General features: G+C 53.8%; 1 protein-coding gene across 1 annotated transcript in view; it reads left to right on the forward strand.

Annotated features, from left to right (window-relative positions):
- The window catches only part of CASZ1 (castor zinc finger 1), a gene marked incomplete at its 5' end in the record, with an annotated part of 93,097 nt that overhangs the window by 23,019 nt on the left and 50,692 nt on the right, over nucleotides 1-19,386 (forward strand). The gene's annotated exons all lie outside the window — the stretch shown is intronic.

The raw sequence follows: 19,386 nt of genomic DNA on the forward strand, positions 1-19,386 counted from the left end.
TGGCAGATCTGTTTTCTTTTCTTTAGAAGTCCTTTCCAAAACCAGGAGGTAAGACCCAATTTTAGAGTGCCAGCCCCCATACCATGCTTCAAATACACCTGGATTAAACTCTCTGGCAACATCAGGCCCGTTCCTCCTGCAGCAGCTCTGCTGTGAGGCGTTCGCTTCTCAGAAGCCAAGCAGAAGCAGGGTTAGGTGAAGACTTCAGTGCTCCTGAGCCCGTCGTCTCCTCCGTGTCCAGTGACATATGGGGGCTGCAGGATGCGGCGCTGCTGATCTTTGGTGTTAATTACGAATAGAACAGAGTGTAATAGCAAGAAGAGTCTCCATAATTTCATGGCCTGTTAACTGAAAGAGAGCTTGAGTTCTGGGACGTGGACCAGGCTACCACTGCTCATGGTATCTAAAGTCAGCGGTGTCTGGAAGAAGGGTGATACTGCGCTGGCGGTTCCTCTTTCCTTCTGTAGATTGCAAGGCTGGGTGGTTAAGAGTGCATTAGGTAATTCTCTAACATACATTCCCTACAGGCAGTGACTGGCATTGCTGTAGAGGCATCCTGAACGACGTGTTGGAAAAGGAAGTGCACAGGACAGCCTTTCTGCATTGTGGAGATGTTTGAGATCCCCATGCAAAGCTGTGCTCTGTGCTGACTCCAAGTCTCCTCAGACATGGCCGAGGAAAATGCATGTGAGTGCTGACCTGGGGGCACCTTCTGTTGTTCTGTTTGCACCTACTTGTACCTTGTTCAACACATCTCCCCTCTCAAGCACTGCCACTCTCACTAGAGATGAGTCTGGAGACCCTGACTCCAGCACAGCCAGGAGCGGGAAGGCACCCTGTAGTTGGGGGAGTGGGATGAAAAGTTCAGATTTGGGTGGTGTCTGCTTGTCTCAGTTTGATGTGAGTGGCAGTGGGAAGCCATAAGCTCAGTTCTTCTGTCACTGATGTGGTGTCAGCTGGGAAAATCATTCTCCTGAGCTCAGCAGAGTGACATTAGCATAAGAGCAGCCAGAGAGGGATCGAGCCTAGCAGGTCTGGAGCGGGAGAGCTGAGGCACTGGGCTGAGAGTGCCTACAATGTCTGATGTGCTGATTTTGCTTGATTGTGCCTAGGACTGGAGATCATAGAATCATAAAATCATTAAGGTTGGAAAAGACCCCATAGAATCACAGAATTACAGAATGGTTTTGGTTGGAAAAGACCTTCAAGATCACTGAGTCCAACCATCTATCCAGCCCTACTAGGTCCAACACTAGACCATGTCACCAAGTACTTGTACCTCCAAGATCATCCAGTCCAACCATCCCCCTACCACCTCTATTACTCACTAAGCCATGTCCCTAAGTACCTCATCCAACCTTTCCTTGAACACCCTGGGGGGTGGTGACTCCACCACCTCTCTGGGCATTAATTTGAGTCTATTGGACAGGAGATTCCTTCAGAGGGCAGCTCACATCAGGTCAGAGAAACCTTGGGAGTGTGCAAAGAGGAGAGAGATCTCCAGGAGTGAGATGTGGCAGAGACCTGTGTCTGCCTGTCCTGGAGAAGCAGCTCAGGCTGGGGAGCTGCTGACTCAGGCAGCATCTTGCTCCAGTGCTGAATTCTGGCTGCACCTCCTGAGCATCCAGCTGGCTCGGGGCAGCAAGGAGAGGAAAAGCTGGAGCCAGCGGCTCAGCTGGTTGGGGGTTTCAGGAGGAGGTTGCCCTGCCTGACTTGCAGTGGATTTTGGGGCTTTCTGTAGAAACTGTCTCCAAGGGCAAGTCTCAGCAAGTCAGTCACTCTTAATTTCCCATGGAGCCAGAAAAGCCACCGAGCAAATAAAAAGGCAGGTTGGGGGCTGAGGGGAGGGGGCCAGTGTTGCTGGCCAGACAAGGCTGTGTTTGATGATGTGCCCCTCATCCCATTTACCTCCATGGCAGTGGGACCTGAGGACCTCACGAGGATTCAGGGCAGGTTTTTGTGAAGACAGAAGTCCCCAGCGATGAAGCAAGGTGCTGAACAGGGCACAGGGCAGCAGGGGAGGCATGGCCAAGCCATGTGTCACACCAGTGTGAGGGGGAAAGGGGCGTCAGGATGTCTCCCACTCACCCTCTCCCTTCCCCCTTCCTCCCATCTCACATCCTCCCTGGAGCACCACGCAAGTTTATCAATTTACACCAGAATGCAGTCAAATCACTGGGGTTGCCAAGGTCTTGGTTTCATTAATTCTGAACCCTGATATGCCAGCCCCCCGCTCTGGCACTCGTTCGCCGGGCTGTTGCTGCTAGTGCAGGCTCGCCTCACAGCTTATTAAACCAGCACCTTTGAAACCTGGGCTGAATTCAGATTCACAGCAGCTGATTCCCCCATGTCCCTTGCTCCCCCAGTGCCTAGAAAACAGCTTATTAAAAATCACCATTGGTAATTGCCTGGGAAGTCACATTTTTAACACTTTTCCTTCGGTTCTTGAGAGCTGATCTCCCTCCTCTCCCAGACCACAGAGCAAATCATGGCCATCCCTGCTATTTACTCCAGACTACAAAGGACTCATAAATGTTCCTCAGTCAGCCCTCGGGAAAGCTAGTGGGTCCCAGTCACTGTTGTCTTTGGGGAGAAGGAGATCTGCATGAGGTTCAGGATTAGCCATTCAAAGACAGTGATTCCCCATCCCCAGGGAGCCACCAGCCACAGTGTCTGCAGGGACTCTCAACCGCTTTCGGTGTCTGCAGATCCCACTCCTCTGTAGTGTCTGGAGGTGGCTTCTCCTCCCAGGCCTGGTGGGAAAGCAGATGGAGGGAGCAGAGGCTGGAAGCTGGGTTGCTCAGCAAGTGTGGCTGGGTGTCCCCACAGAGACCCAGCAGTGTTTGCAGTGGGAGGGTAGGAGCAGCAGAGTAGCCAGGATCCCTCATCAATATTTGTGGCTTTTTCCAGTTGGTGGGTATTTGTCAGTGAGTGATAGTGCTGAACTGGGTACCAGTGAGCTGCTGGAAGTAGAATGAGACCTGCTGACTTTGAGAAGCTGGAAACGTGTCTCTGCCCTGCAGTGCCAGTGTAACAGCTGCAGAAACAAGCTGGGTAGTTCACATTGAGAAAGCAGAAGACAGAGTCCTTCTTACTAATCGAGGGAACTGAAGAGGAGGAATCAGCTTCAGGGATGGCTCTAAGGCCAGGCTCTAACACCAAGGCTCTAACGCCAAGGCTGCGGCCTTTGGAATGTGTTTTATTGCAGAATAGATTTGCAGGCCTGGTGTGTGACTCTGAGCTGGGAGGTTTAGTGTCCTGGAGGTATCAGCAGGCATGCTGGGTCCCACTGTCCTCACTTGGGTGACTTGTACTGGTGTGATACTGGGACTTCTGGTGGCATCCCATGGTTATTTACGAAGCTGCCATGGGCTCCACCAGCAGTGGAGTCTGGGAAATTTTTCCTCCTCCTACACCCCAGCAGAGGAGTGAAGGGAGGTTGTGGGCAGGCTGGGAGCAATTGGTGCTGGACAGTCTCCACATGGGTCCTTGGGGGAGTGGGACAGGTCCCCAACCCAGATGAGAACCACACTGCTCCCCAGCTGGGCTGGCCAGCATGGGATGCGAAGCCCCAGACTTGGGGAGGGCTCTGTGGGAGGGGGCTCAAGGCAGCACTCCCCGAGTTGGCTCTGCTGGGGCGATGCACCCTTACGGAGCTGTCTTTTTATTTGCAAACTGAGTGGTTGTACTGGAAGAGATTTAGCAAACATGGGACTGCACAATGCTGCGTGTACTGAGTCACACATCAGGGCTAGAGCCAACTAGCACTGTGAGCTACTGAGGCAAACATTTGAGAATAGTTACAATAGGCACCAAAAATATCTTCATATGAGATCTTTCTGCATTGCTGCATGTTGGGTAACAGGGGAGGCTGACAACCTAAGCTTAAACTCTACCCCACATGCTCTGGAGCTCATCCTGGGCAAGGCAGGGAACTGAGATGGGAACAAAACAGAGGAAAAACAGTTTTGTTCCTGTAAGGGAGCCTGGATTAGCCAGTCCTGCATGGATTGGAAAAGCTCTGCTCTGGTGGGAGAGATGGGCTTGTGGTCCTTCACATCAAGTTAGGCTCACTTAGTGCTTGGCCCTGTGGTCCTGGCTCAGATTGCATTCCAGGAGGGAATGTCCATGTCATTGCTAATACACTGGTAGATCTGCAGCTCAGAGCTCCCCACACCTGCATGAGTCCAGAGGAGGATCGGTCCCTACAAAATACCTTCTTCTCCCCAGTTTTAAAGCTCCCAAGCAAGGGGGCTGCTCTTGGGGTCTCTTGTAAAAGCTGTCCCTGTCGCAAGATATTTTTCAGGGGCTTGCTTTCTGGTTGCTGTTTCACCTCTGCCGCTCTCTTTTAAAGCAAAAAGCTACTTCCCCAAAGCCCAGGGCTTGTTTCAGAGACACAGTTCCCCAAACTCAGGTTTTGGGGGCTTGCCTAGGCCTTCTCGGCAGAATTGGAAGCAGGCAGCGCGGGCCCTCGGCGCTGTCCGTACTCACACAGACTGAGTGCTGGGCTGGCAGCGAGTACCAAACCCGACTCAGCCTCCTGCTGAGTGACCCTTTGGCATCCTTTCCCCATTCCCCCTGGACCCTTCCCTCTCATCCTGCTGCCCGCTGCTCTCCGCACCCTCGGCCCGGGCCTGGATCGCACCTCAGGCCTCGCCTGTCATGGCTTCCAGCACACCATCTCTCCCACTGTATTTTTTCTTTCTGCCAGCGCAGGGCACTGAAAAGTGCTGGCACTGCCAAAAACCCTGTGTGCACTACGACTCCCCAAACATCCCTTTATTTTTATTGTTCTGTTAATTACTGTTTAAACTTTAATAAGTCACTTCGTCAGGAGGGGGGACCTGCAGTGAGGTTTCTGTGCAAACACTGGGCCCGGCAGTGACTCTGGTGTAACATAACCCTTTATACAATGTGGGAATGTTTAGACTGTAACAGAAACTTGTTATTTTAATGACAGTTAAAGGGGGGGGGGGGGGAAAGAAAGGAGCGAATGAAAAAGGGAAGCAAGTTTGTTGGGGAAATGGCTCATCTCAATCTCGCTGTCTGGCCTCTTTTCTCCTGGCTTTAATGATCGCTGGATAAGGAGGCTTTATGGCTTCTGTTGAAGCAAGTCTTGTTCCCAGAGATGCCCTACGTGAGGCAGTATGTGGTCCCCTCTGTTGTACGGGGTGAGGCTAACAGCAGAGAGATGCTGATGGAAGCAGCATGGCTTGATGTCGCTCAGAGGCAGCAGCAGATGCCTAAAGCCAATTTGAGCTCAGCCTAATTATTCTGACCCACACAAGAGACTTTCCCCTTCTATACAGAGCTTCTTCCACTGTTAAGATTTAAGTAGCTATGCTGGAACAGATGCTGGCATGCCATAGATAAGAGGGTCCACATCCCATGGAAAAATGGACCTTTGAGCTGCCTTATTTTGCTGGTCAGCACTCGAAAGGAGGAGCCATTATGGGCACCTGAGAGAGCAAAAGGGAGAGAGGAGCTGGCTCGTAGTTTTGGCAGTGGGAGACAGAGAATTCACAGGCATCCTCAATTTGGGATTGTGACTGTTGACATCTGTGTTGTGTTGAGGTAGCAGAAGGTGCCTGTGCAGTGGCCAGTGTCTCTGCGTTGTGGCACTGAAGTCACCTCCAGGTCTGGCTTGGCTATATTTAGTGTTCACTACAGATAAGACCATATAGAGTGATATATGTGATCTGAAACCCTTCAACTCTTGCTGACCTCTCTGCTGGTACAGTGAAATCCCCCAAATCTCTACAGTCTGGGTGAGGAATGATGCAAGACCAAGAGAAGGGAGAGCTCTCACCTTCTCCCTGGCAGGTCTCATCTTTGCTCCTCTTCAGGCTGGTCACTGGTCCGTGGCAGCATGGCTGTCCCCACCAGCCATGGGCAGTCAGACCGTGGGGGCTGAGGGAAGAGGTGAGGAAAGGGTTACGGACGTGCGGACTGGGGCGCAGCAGGTTTGGCAGATGCTGGGCAGGAGGAAGCTGGATGGTGTTGGGAAGCTGAGGAAAGAGGGGAGAGGAAGAGCACGCTGAGGCACCTGGAAGGGGAAGGGGCACACAAAGGGCAAAACTTTGGAGGGGCAGCCAGGGGGATACGGGCTGTAAGGAGCGCTTTGCTGGAGGCAGAGCCTTTCATAGCATCAAGAACCATCCTGAGGTGCCAGCTCATTGCCAGGGGTCCTGTTCCTCTGTGCAGAGATCCTCACTCCTCTGTGCTGAGTTTCTGATCAAAACAGGAGCCTGGGGGACTCGCACTCTGTAAAGCTTTTTGGTGAGGGTGAATGTAGGGTGGAGCAAGAGGGGCTGAAATCAGGGGCCTCTGGGGACTGTGTTTTCCCCAGTGGGTGAGCATGCAGGGAGCAGGCCAAAACGGTTCACGCTTTCCTCACCCGCTGCTGGGTTGTGATTGTTATTGATTGGGTTTGCTGTTCTCGGCACTTTGTGTTTTTCCAGCTGAGCATTGGCTGCCCCTTGAATTTTTTATTGTAGTTTGGGTTGGGGTTTTTTTTACCCCTGCTTTAGTGGCAATCCCCACATACACTATGCCCAGGGCTGGGTGTGTGCACAGCCCTGGGCTGGGCAGCAGTGCCTGGCTGGGCTGAGCGTGACTGGGCTGGGCTGGGATGGTTGGGAGTGTGCAGGGCTCTGGGTAAGGTACCAGTAACATGCCAGCCTGCTGTCACTGGGATTAATTCATTGGTCTGTGTTATCTCTGGAAGTGTGTCATACAAAAAGGTGAAGAAAATCTGCTCTAGTAGAAAAACCAGGGTCAGGAGGGGTTCGTGTCGAAGCAAATAAAAGGAATACGGACTGGGCTTCCCACGCTTGGGCATGTCTGTCTGTCTGTCCGTAAGCATCAGCCCCAAAGACACAGGGCCAGGGGAGCTGCTAGCTGGAGAAAGAGTTCTGTGTCATTTCCAGTGTGTGGATGTGACTTTGAGACACCGCTGAGCCCCTCATGTGGGGCTGCTCTCACTCCAGCCCCGTGTGCTCGGGTCGCTCCTCCGCAGAGCTGTGCCTGCTCGTGGGGCCAGTGGCAGGAGCCGTCCCTTGAGGAATGGCATTTTCCAGGTTCCTGTGTGAGGCAGAACATGTCCCAGCTGCAAAAATAACTAGCCTGTGCACCCTATGGAAGCAGCAGCAGCGACACATCTGTCCGGTCTGGGCAGAACCAGCTTGTCACTAATGCCCCAGAGGGGCATCGAGCGGCCGCGAGCTACTCGTCAGCGTGCAGAAACTCAAAATAGAGACTTGGGGGGGGGCTGGTCTGTTGGAGGGGCAATGCTCTGCAGCGGGCAGAGCAGCAGATACCTCTGGGCTTCTTGTAGGACCCGTGGGTTCCAGCAAGATGTTAATATCCACTGGCTTCTGCGGACCAGCTGCAGGGAGTGCAGGCTGGTGGCGGGGCCGAGGCTGGCCCTGCCCGGGCACCAGCATCCCTGAGAGCAGCCCCAACCTCTTCCCCTTCACCCCCTCAAGCCCAACTCCTACCTCCCCCCACGGCCAGTGGGGTCACTTTGGTTGGAGAGCGGGAGCTCAAGGATAGAGCCCCCTGGACGGAGCCAAGGAGCCGCTGTATAAAAACCGCTGAGGTTTTCCTTTTCTGTACAGCGCGTTTCCCTAAATTGCCTTTGACTGTGTGCATCGCTAATGAAAGTTTATGCCCTTGTTAGAAGGACAGGCAGGTCCGTTCCAGTTAGGGCTGGGTCTATCCTTCTGCCAACTGCCCTCCCCAGCGCACACACACACACTCACACACACACACTCACACTTGCACGCTCCCGGTCGGTTCCCCGGTGAGTAAGTGGAGGCTGTTAGGGAAAAAAAAAAAAAAAAAGAGGGAAAAAAAAAAAGAGGAGGGGAAAAAAAAATTTCCATATTTGTGTAAGTTGCTTTAAAAGCATTTTATCATGTCGTAAAAAAAAAGAAAGGAGAGTACTCTCGGAAATTGATCCTGCGCACGAGCCCATTGGACAGAAGGACGTCGGGATGTTAATGGCTATTTTGCTCCAGGGTGGCTTATTAAAAAATTTATACATAAATGCTTAAAATTGCATAAATTATTTAAAAAAAAAACATAGTAAGCAATTTGCAATCCCGATCCACTTTTTCTCTTTTCTTCTTTCCCCTCATCATCCCTTTCTTCCCTTCTTTCTTCCCCCCCCCAAAAAAAACGTGAAGCCCAGAAAAATTCCTTCTCCCTCTTCTCACCCTCATCCCCTCCCTGTCTGAAAATGTGATGTGGCCAAAATTGTACAGGGAAGTGTGTAAAACAAATAGGATTTTAAATGTGACCCGCCGCTGGGCAGCCGAGCTCGCTGTGAGGGGGAATAAAAAAGAGGGAAAAAAAAAAGAAGAGAAAAAAAAAAAAAGAGGGGAGAAGAAAAAAGAAAAGAAAGAAAGAAGTTTGGATATGATGAGTGTTTCTCGCAGGCGTGGAATGTCACCCACATATCCTGGAGATTGTACTGGGGAGGTTTATGATGGTTTCCCATTGATTTGTTTCCCCGACGCAGCTGCCGACCTCTATTGAGGGACAAACATAATCAGCACTGACGCAAATTAGATGGTTATTCGTTTTGAAAATTGACAGAAAAACAATAAAAAAGATGAAATGCTCCCAAATCAATAGATATAATGAAATTCAAATAATCCGAGAGATGAGGTCTCCATGGCAACTGATAATGTGGAAAAGAAAACAATTTAATAAAGGACAGACACACTTTGAAAACAGATTGGGCAAAGGGAAGGCGGGGGGGCGAGGGAGCAAGGGGGGCCGTGGGTTGGGTGGTGGTGGGAGGGGGCAGCGGGAGGAGGTGGTGGTGGGGAGCCGGAGCCGGCTGCTTCTCCGGTTGGTTAGCGGTGCTGTAGTGAAGGATCACTGTCCATCCCAAGGACGCTTGCCATAATTAAGAGAGGCTTTCGGTCCAGAAAGTGCAGATTCAGGTTTTAATACACAAAATTATTTCAGGAGCACTGAATCGGAAAGTCGTTTGTTATGACCTTCCTGAGAGGCCTGGAGCAGGGCATGTTGGAGGCGCGGCGGCTGAGCCAGCTGAGTTATGGCATATTTGTGTTTTTATAGTGCGGAGGGGAGGGGGGAAGGGGGGAAGAAGGTTAAACAGTATTTACAGCTCAGTTGTTTTCAGAAAGGAAAGAGAAATAGAGTTCATGAAAAGATGCGAGTGGAAGAGAGAGAGGGAGAGGGAGAGATCCCCTGCCCGGCACACACTCCGCTGGGACGCCAGCGCCAGTGAGACACTCACCGATGCTCTGTTTGCCTTAAGGTGTGAGGTGCAGATGGGCTGGGGGTAAAGAGGGGCTCTCTGGTGGGATGGGGAGTGTGGCTGTCCCTGCTGACGAGTGTCTGCGGGCTCCGGCTGGGAGCCCACTGTCTTCTCACCCCAGGCTGCAGAATAAACGGCTGCTGGCACGCAGGCTTGTGCTGGAAGTGTGTGTGTGTGTGTGTGTGTGTGTGTGTGCAGGGTGCTCTGCCCTCACGCGGGTGGCTGCCTGTGTGTGACTGCGTGTGTGCGGCTGCCGGTGCGGGCTGGGTGTGCGTGGGTGCTCCCGGTGTGTGCGGGGCTGAGCAGAGCTCGGTGCGTGCGGGTGCGTGTCTCCGGGGAGGTGTATAGGCTGCGTATCTGCCGTGTGTCGCGGTGTGCGGGTGTCACCCTCGCCCGGTGCCCGGCCCTTGGCGTGTGTTAGCGTGTGGTCTGTGTGCACACGTTCATGACCACACGAAGGGGCACGCCACTGCCTGTGTTTGTGTGCTGGGTCGCGTGTGCTCCCACATGTGATGGTGCACCTGCACGGCCACGTGTGTGTTCCCACCCATGGGTGCTGGCAGTTAGCGGCAGCACCAGCACATGGCTGGGCTCAGGACAGGAGATAAGAAGATGAGCCCTAATGACCAGAAGAGAGAGCAGCGAAAGGCCAGGCAGAGAATTAGTGTGGGTGTGAGCGCTGAGCGTGGAGAGAGTGTCCACAGCCCCACTGCTGGGGCTTCTCTCCCACCGTGCTCGGGCAGGACTGCCCAGTTAATAAGCTCAGGGATGAGCTGCAGCTCTGGCACCAGAGTTCTCCTCTGGCCAGGCTGCCAGCCTTTTGCACACAGGCAGGATGGATGGGCGCTGCTCCTAACCGTGCTGCACAGTTTTGCAGGTGCTAGGGAATCAAAGAGTGCCTGGACCCCCAATGCTGGGTGTGATGGGCGCTGCTCTGCGGGGTCACAGAAGACCCCTAGCCCCACTCAGGGGTTATAGAACCCCATAAGGGATCCGAGTGGCCTCTATATATGTCAAGCCCAGAGCACTGACCTGACCACATACATATGCGCAGGCAGCAGCTCGGGGCATGGGGAGGATGTAACCCAAGCTGGAAGGCCAAGACACTCTCCTTTGCTCTGTCATGCAGCTCTTGCTGAGGTCTCCTTTACCTCATGTGGGCTAACACACAGATTTACTTTGCAGGACCTTGAAAGACCACAATAATGAACTTTTTCTGGCCCTGTGTTTCTTAGTGATGCAACAAGCATTCAGGCTCCCAGCTCCCATTTAGCTCCTGACTTCCCACTGCAATTAATTAGGAGTCTGCATTCTTTGTTGGGTCTGAGCTTAATAGTGCTGAAAGGGATTGCAAATTGCTCTTAAGCTGCCTACCAACAACCAGCTGGGTTTGGAGGGACACCTTTTGAGGAGAGGTTCACTTAACCCTTGCCCTTGATGACTGAGCCTGGCCTAAAGCTGGGGAGCTGCCCTCCACTGACTTGGGTCGTGGTGGGTTTGGAGGCTGCGCAAAGTAACGTCCCAAAACCACTCACCAAGAGGGAGTGATGAAACTTTGAGCAATTCCCTTATGAATCTGCATCCTGTGAGAGACCTGATCTTTTTTATTCCCCTAGCATCAGGTACTTGCAGCCAAGGCTGGTTCCCTCTCTACCCGCTCTATGTTTCACTGCTCCCCATGCCCCATCTCGCTCAGCATTTACAGAGTCTGTGCAGCCTTTCAAGAGGCTCATGCCTTGGCTGCTTCTTCCATTCCTTGGGAGCTGGCTCCCACACAGGCTGGCTGGCCCTGCTCTGGAGGCTTTCCCAGCCCTCCTTGCTCTCCACCAGCCCTTCCCTCCTTCTCTTTGTGCCCACCGTGTCCTCCTGGCACAGCACCTGGATTGTGTATATGTGTCTATGGAGAGGTGAGGTTAGGCACCGTGTTTGCATTTAGTTGCCCTGACAACATATCTGGCATCATATAGAGTTTTCCAAGGGCCACAGCCAGTCTGCAGGGACCTGATGGTGATGAGCTAATACTCCTCACTCTCCATTTTGCGTCTTTCCCCTTGGTTTTCTTCACAACCTGTGGGGAGATTGATGGTGGGATCGTGATGTAGATGTTAGCAGTTCCCCTTGATTTATAGAGTTACTTAGGCTGAGTGAGGCCACTTAGGCTCGTCTGGATAGTAAACCTTTTAACTGGACTAAAAAATTAATAATAAATAAATAAATAGGGCGAGGAGGATAAACTGGATCAGAAAAGCTGATCCTCTTGGCTTTCTGTTATCTGAAAGAAAGACTGAAGACAGAAGGCGCCCAGGGAGCAGCCTCTCAGCTCTGGGAGCAGTGAGAGACCCTGCTCGCTGCATTGGGCTGCAGCGCCAGGAGCAGGTTTTCATGGGACTGAGAGGAGGAAACTCTGGAAATGTCTCATCAAAGGTCCTGCATTGACACATGAACGAGAAAGTTGGCTGCAGGACACAAGAGACTTTTGAGCTTCAGCTTGTTCTGAGTTAGTGCTTTTCCTCTGGAGTTGCTTGAATTGCAGTAGCACCTGAAATGGCAAACAGGACACTGGGCCCACCAATCTGGGCAAGAGATCTTTGCCCAGATGGCCAACCATCTGAAGAGACCCAGTGGGTCAAGGGCAGAAGGGGAGCCCATGTGATGATGTTGGCCCCAAGAGAAGGAGGAGGTCAGTAGCAGAGCAGGGAGCAGAACCACAGTTCCTCACTCCTCTTAGTCACTCTTTTCCCTCTTCCCACTTTGGTTAATTCTGGAGGTTCCCTGCGTTACTCCTATGCAGAAAGAGGGGTTTATTCCTCATCCTCCAGAGCTTCGGGGTATGTGAGTGCAGAGCAGGGTGAAGGGAAGGGCAGAGGCAAGGAGCTTTGCCCTGGCACTTGGGGATGGGGGGAGAGGCAGGGCCTTAGCAGCTCTGGGAGTAAGGAGGCTGGGGCTAGACGAGATCAAAGCACATTTCGGATCATTTTTGAGATCTGCTCAGGAAAGGGTTCAGACGTGCGTTACTAAAGAGCTGTGAAGAAGGATTAGTCCTGTCCTTGCTCGCGCTTGAACCACTTTCCCCACCAGCTGTGCCAAATGCCTGTGAAGAGCTGGTCGAGCGGCAGCAGAGCAGGTCAGCGGCAGGTGAGAAGGCAGCGGCGCAGAGGAGGCCACCGCAGGCCAAGGGAGCGGGGCCGGCGCCAGAGGCTTCTCACACATCAGCCGTGTAGGGGGGGGAGAAGAGCCCTGAATGGGGCTGAGCTGGGGCAGGGTGAGGAGGACGGGGTCTGCTCAGGCTGGGGCGGCGCAGGTGAGGAGGTCCCTGCGGCGGGGGCTGCGGCAGCGCAGTGCTGAGCGTTAGCAGGTGTCCGTCCTGCTCTGCTGCCTGCCAGGCGGGCGCTGCTCTCCAGCGGGGACTCTGCGGAGGACTTGGAGTTGCAGCCCATTGCACCATTGCAGCGGGAGCGGCGGTGCCTGGGCTGTGCTAGGGCCAGCTCACTCCTAGTGTGAGGTCTGTGCTGCCTTTCTCTCCCTGGCCAGTGATATATGGCATAAATTAGGCCTCTGAAGGGGGATACTGCATCCTTAAGAAGAAATATGTCCTCATTTTTCTTAAACACCGTTTGCACTGAGTGAAATGTTTAGAAGGGACGCTGAGGGATAACTTTATTTCTTACTAGGGAGTTCAGAGCCGTTCAGTTAAACCCATAAAACACTGGGAGTAGGGAAGCTGACAGCCTGCCCGTGCATTAGAAAAGCCATTACTCATCCAGGGGAAATTCACCCCATGCTGGAGCCTCGCGTTACCAGTGGGGTGGTCCAGGGGAGGGCAGAGGATCATCTCCCTCAGCCATCTAAGGGGTCAGTGGGATGCTCAGAGGTGGAAAAGACTCAGTTAGTAACAATCCAGCACAGGGACAGTGTTGATACGGAGATCTCAAAGCCCCGAGTAAACACACTGGGTTCAGCCTGCTGGGTAGGTAATCATCCTCATCCCTCATGCATGGGGAAACTGAGGCACAGAAAGCTGGGGTTATTGACGGTTACACCATGATGGGATACCAGGCTGGAAGCCAGCACTCCTGGCTTTTAAACCCCATCTTAAATCACTCAAACCAAATCCCTTTCCAGAGCAAGGAGTGGAAGCTGGGAGCCCAGACCCCCTGCTCCATTTCTGCTGCAAGGGTGGAGTTGGGACTCCTGGCTCCACCTCCATTGCTCCCACCTTCAGCCCTTTCTTCCCAACGGGATGTAGAAAATCTGCTGGAAGATGAAGGCAAGGGCCTTGTGGGTGGTAGTAATGGGAATTCCTGTCTTGGTTGGTGGTTGGTCGTGTGGTGGGCTGTGTTACAGGTGTGATTGGGTGAGTTTCTGCTCTGGTGCAGACACCTCACCATTGCTGCCCTCGTTGTGCCAGCAGCTGCTTGTCCGAGGGGACAGGGCTGGAGGTGCCCAGCATCATGGCAGACAAGGCATTGGCCACCAAGAGGGTGGTGACTTTCTATTTGCTATTTTATTTTGGAGACTTGACACCAAAAGATTTAATATTTGTTTGAAATGAGAAACAGTTCTCAAATGAATTTGGAGAGCTTGGGAATTAATGTCAGCCCCCCCCATCACAAACACCCCTCCTCCCCTTCAGCTCAGCCCCCCCCTTTCAATTTCTGAAGCCTGCTGATTTGAATATTTATAAATATCAGTAAATTATTTATTGTAGCAATCTGCTGTGCCATTTCACCAATCGCCGTTAACACTTTAGGGCTCGCTCTTCAGCAGGACGCGGCTGGAGAAGACGGGCAGAGGGGTGGGGGGTGTGTGCTGGGAGGGGGCTCTCACTCCTGGGCAAAGCCCCTGTGGTGGTGATGCTGGGAGGGGTCACCTCTGCCTGCACTATGGGAAGAGTTGGGGTGTCTGCAGGAGGGGCTGGGAACGCACTGTGCCCAGTACTAAGGGACACTGGGAGAGGCTGTGGCTGGAAAAGGAGGGCTGTGCTAGCTTGGGGAGGGCAGCAAGAGGGATTGCCTGGTGGGATGGGCTGTTTGCTGCAGCACCCGGGGAGGCTTTGCCCTGTGCTGTGCCAGGACTCAGCATCAGCCCTCCCTGTGTGGAGTTTCTGTTCCCCTGAGGAGAAGAATTCCTCTCGGTTTCCCCTGTCCCGTTCCGTCCCTCCGTAATTCCACTTCTGCAGTGAAAATGCCTGCCTTTCAGAGATGATGGGGCTGGTTTCTGTTCAGGGAAAGAGAGCGGGGTCCCTGTGGTCCTGAGCTGTTCTGGAGAAGCCTGGGCAGCAGCACCAGAGCAGCCAGCTGGCTGGGTGGGAAACAGAGGCAGCAGCCTCTCCTCATTCCCCCGTCCTCTCAGGATGTCTCCTGTCCTTCACTGTCTGGTGCTGGAGTCAGTACGCTGTCCCTCGCTGTCACCAGAAAATTACAGCTTAACTCTGCAGCCGAGAAGGCTGAGCAAAGGGAAGCAGGACAGGCTCACTGAAGGGAACTGGTGCTGGGTTCTGCCCCTTTGGGCCAGGGTTTAACCAGGCTCTGGGAGTGGAAACGGGGAGAAAAGTAGCCTTTTGTGCAGCTGGAGTTGCCAGTGTGGTAGGCAGGAGAAGGTCAAGCGGTGCTGGGTCAGGCAGACCCCACTTTGACAGGTGTAGGTCACGGGGATGAGAGTCCCTAGCCTCTCCTCTGTGGTTTATGGCTGGGGTACGTGGGGAGAGCCCTCACGGCTGTGGGAAAGCAGGGAGCGTAGCTGGCAGCGCTTCAGTAAGGATGCCCTGGCTGCTCACTTCATTTCTCCTCCCACAGCTTTGATTTTCCTTCTCCTCCCTGGCTGGTGCTGAGCCGGAGCCTGTCAGGTCCGACTTTGGCACCGAGGGCTTTCCCCGGCTTCACGCAGACGCGCACAGGCGGGATCCATGCTTGCAGGGCAGAGGAGGTTGTTAAAGAGCCTTTGTGAACTCCCCAAGGTCAGCCAGAAGAGACAGCATCCACTAATCCAAGGTCATTTCCTGGGCTAAAAGCAATAAAATGTTTTATTGATAAACTGAAGAGGGGAAAATATACACACTAAATCCACTCTCACACGTTGTGGGCCATGCCCGGGCTGTTGCTGCCTTCGCCCTGGCCCTGCCTGGGATAATGCACGACTCTTCGTGCTGGAGGGGAAATGTTTTCTGGAAGGGGCTGAGCGTTTGGCTGCCTTCCCGTCCTCCTCCCGGCGTGTGGCTGGGCACTGCCAGGGCATTGCTCTGGGGAAGCATGTTCCCAACGCCCCAGCAGCCTTCTGCTGTGAAGGTTTGGCTCCGTCCTAGGGACTGCAGCTCAAGTGTGAAGGTGCTTCAGAGTGCAGCATCCTTGCACCCCACCCCAAACAAGCCATGCTGCCCTCCCTGTTTGGGGCCCCTGGGCATAGTGGAGTCTCTCCACTCAAGCTTGCACCACAGTGGTTAAATAAGAAAAGGACTGTGCAGCATGTTGGCCTTCCTTCCCTCCCCCTCCCCGCCCCAAATAATGCCGTTAATAATTAATCGAATGAGAGCTTGCAGCTCCTGGAAAGCTGGCACTGGGACCTCCCTCTTGAACGGAGCTGCTCAGCTGGGCTTAAAACTCTTCAATAGGAATATGAAAGCTCCATCTGTTCGATGTACCCGGCCCTCTGAAGTGACAGCACACCGCCCCTCCCCAGCCAGCACCCCGCTCCCCGCAGCACGGGCCATCCTGCCCCTCCTCTCCTGCCCCTCCTCAGCCCCTGCCCCATCTTGGAGCAGTGGGTTGGGGGGTGTCCCAGCTCGTCCCATGCAGCCTGGACCCTTTCTCCTCCACCCGTGCCAGCTGGTTCATCCAGGTCCCACACTGCCCTTCTCCATGGCCGGGTCCCTTCCTCCTCTCTACTGGGGTGCGTTTCTTCCCTGGCCCAGGCCAAGGCCAGATTTGGTCTCTCTTTGCCCTTCCCTGCAAAGCCAGACTCTGTCTTTGCAGTGCAGCTTGCCCCCCGGCTGGGACCCCTATTTCTGTCCCCCTGCAGAGCCCTTCGTTCTTGCACATGGCATGTTCCCCCCCATAGCCCCTCTTCTCCCTTACAGAGAGGCACAGAGCTCAGCCGTGGCCCCTCGGCAGCACCCACTGGGGAGGTCACAGGTGAGAAGGCGCTGCTTTGGGGGCTGCACAGGGTGGGGGGGAAAGGGGACAGCCTGGGCTTGTCAGCAGCAGGTTCAAGGGGTGATGAGGTAGCGAAAGAGCAAGGTGGGCTTTGGCCTTGCCAGGCCTGGCTGCAGCCAGCCGTGCCTTGTCTGCGGGGGGATGTCTGTGCTCAGGACAGCACAGGACTGGGTGCAGAGCAGAGGGAGCGGGTGTCTCCTCACAGGGTGTGGGGAAGGGGGTAAGCGGAGTAAACTCCCGGTGGCATTGTTTTCAGAGGAAGTGCTCAGTGTAAATAGAGCATGTGGGAGAGTTTGTCCTGGGCAGAGATGAAAAGTCCGTGTGACAGGCTCAGGTTATAAACGGCTTCCTCAGATTGATGTGAAATCAAAACATTTCTATTTAGATGAAGAAAATGAAGGGGGATGTTTACTTAGCCTGGAATCTTTAAACAGTGTGATGGAGACGCAAGGGTGATTTGAGGTGGGGAGCTCAGTCTGGGGAGAGGGAGCCTCTGCCTGGCTTCAGGGGTCCCTCCCTGCCTGGCAGACCTGACCTTGGGCAGATACGAGGGTCCCTCATTCAGCAGCTCAATTCCTCTCCTGCTGCCTGAGTGAAGGAAACAGAGATGCTCTGGTCCCCTCCGGCTTGATGGGCATCTTCAGCATCCAGTGGTGAGAAGCGTTTCCCTCCCACTTCTGAAACTGGCAGGCTGCAAGAGGGGAATAGGAATGTCCATGTAGGTGATATCCCTCCTGTGCCACAGACAAGGAACTAAGGCAATGGGAAGATAAACTGATGCATCCAGGCTTGTAGAGAGTTGGTTGCAAGGTTGAGAGAAGAACCTGGGAGTTCTGATTTCCTGTGGCCGTACATGCGTGGGTGGAATGGAGATACGTAGGAGGCCTGGCACTGCAGGGCAGAGCCCAGCTCAGGAGGGGCTCTGCTAGGGTGAATTTTATAGATCGGGGGAAAGGTACCTTTTCAGAACGTGCATTACGTTGAAGAGCATCATTGCTGTGCTCAAAGCAAATCCCAAACACAGGGAGAAGGGACAGGAATGATGCGGAGGGGAAAGGCAGGAGCTGAAGGGACAGCAGCTGGGGAGGCAGAGGGGCAAAGCCAGGGTGTGTGAGATGGGAGGAGGCTAGAATAGGGATGGAAGACAAGTTGCAGGCTCCCTGGAGTTGCTGCCTATGCCACAAGTGCAGCCTCAGGAACGTCTGTTCCTCTCTTCCTTTGAATAAATATTTATATATTCATTTGCCGGCTGGTGCACGCACTTGGCTGCTCACCTCCAGACCAGAATAATGGGACCTGCCCTTGTTGCACAAAGGGGGGGGGGGGGATGCGGGGGGGCAGCGGGGATTTGGGCTGCCGCGTGTCTGCCTCCCAGTTACCTCCAGCTGCGAGCGGTGCTGATCTCACCAGTTAAGCAGGGCTGGGTGTCATGAGAATGTGGATGGGGAATCACCAGGCAGCGCTGGGGAGAGCAGCACTGGTGATTCAGCGCTGACCCAGTGCCCCAGCCCCGGACAGGCACCGCACCGGGCGGGAGGCACCGTCCTACCCACCTGCAGCCATGGAGGCTCCGCTGGCCCTTCGCCCGAGCACACAGGCGGGAGCTGTAGGTGTCCTGGCCAGGCTCCAGTTGGAGCTCACAGCAGCCTCCCAAGATCCCCTCTGTGGTGCCAGTTGTGCATAGAATCGGCCTTCGCTTTCTGCCCTAAATAGAGTGGGAATGTGATGGGAAGGGAAGGTGCCAGCACACAGAGACTTCTGCAGCTTCCCGGGCGTCTGCCTGTGCCCATCTGTATGCGTGAGGGCTGTGTGCGTGTGCCGGGGGAACGTGCGAAAGGGAAGCGCGCGGGGGGAGCGAACGGGGGTGTATTTTGGGGAGATGGGACTTCTTAACCCATGTGTGTATGACGACACGTAGGGGATGTGCCAGCACACACACACAGCTCTCCCATAGCTACAAGCTCTCGGTGGGGAGGGATGTGTTTGGGGGCAATGTGTGCCTTCCCTTCAGGAAAGCGTGATTTGCACGTAGGTGTTAGTGCTGGGGAGGGGGTGTGTGCACACGTTTGGGGAAGTGGAGGAGCACGTTTTGCCTCCCTTTGTGTGGGGGGCTGATATATCTGTCGGGGGGCATTCTTCTTGCAGTCCTTGACAGGGGAGCGTGTCTGAAGCTGTCAGGAGTTTACGCTAAGCAGCCACTCTCTGGCTCTTGGACAGCAGGTCTAAAGTTTCAGTCTGTTTGTATTGGGCTGTCATGTTATGGGATTAGGGGCTGTCACGATGGCTTCTGGATGCATTGTAGGGGGTCTGATTAATCTCACTGTGCTTCTGTGGAGCAGCACCTCTGTGCTGGTGACAGGGAGGTGTAGGCTGAGCTGCTGCAAGGGACTCCTGTGCAGTGGAGGAACCCATTCTCACCATTTGAGGTTTGGAGATGGTTTCTGTTATCTCTCGGTGATGGGCCTCTCTTGGAGCATGACCTCCAGTCCAAGAGACCTCCAGCAATGTCCCTGCAGTAACTCCAGCAGCATGTGTCCCAGGCAGGCATTTTCTCAGGTGCTGTTCCCGAGCTGTGGGACAGGGAACAGGATCTGCCTCGGCACCGCGTACTGTGGGGAAAGCCGGGGAAAGCCGGGCTGTGTGTTTCTTGCCTTGGGACCTTTAACCCTTAGTCTGGATGTCTCTCTCAGATACCATAAATAAAGAGGGAAATGAGACAATGCAGCTGCTTTAGAATCAGTTTTTGCTTTTATTTGTGATTGAATCCTGTTAATTGTTGGTGCAGTAATTATGCAAGTGACTCTGTGATAGGGACCATTTAGTTCAAGATTCTCTGTGACCTTGAAATTAAGACCTTACCTTCTTCCTTTCTCCCCCCACTTTCTCTTGCCCCTCCTTTACTAGCTGTCACATATGAATAAACTACATTAAAATAACAAACCC

The sequence above is a fragment of the Gallinula chloropus genome (assembly GCF_964237585.1).
Source record: "Gallinula chloropus genome assembly, chromosome: 23".
Classification (NCBI taxonomy): domain Eukaryota; kingdom Metazoa; phylum Chordata; class Aves; order Gruiformes; family Rallidae; genus Gallinula; species Gallinula chloropus.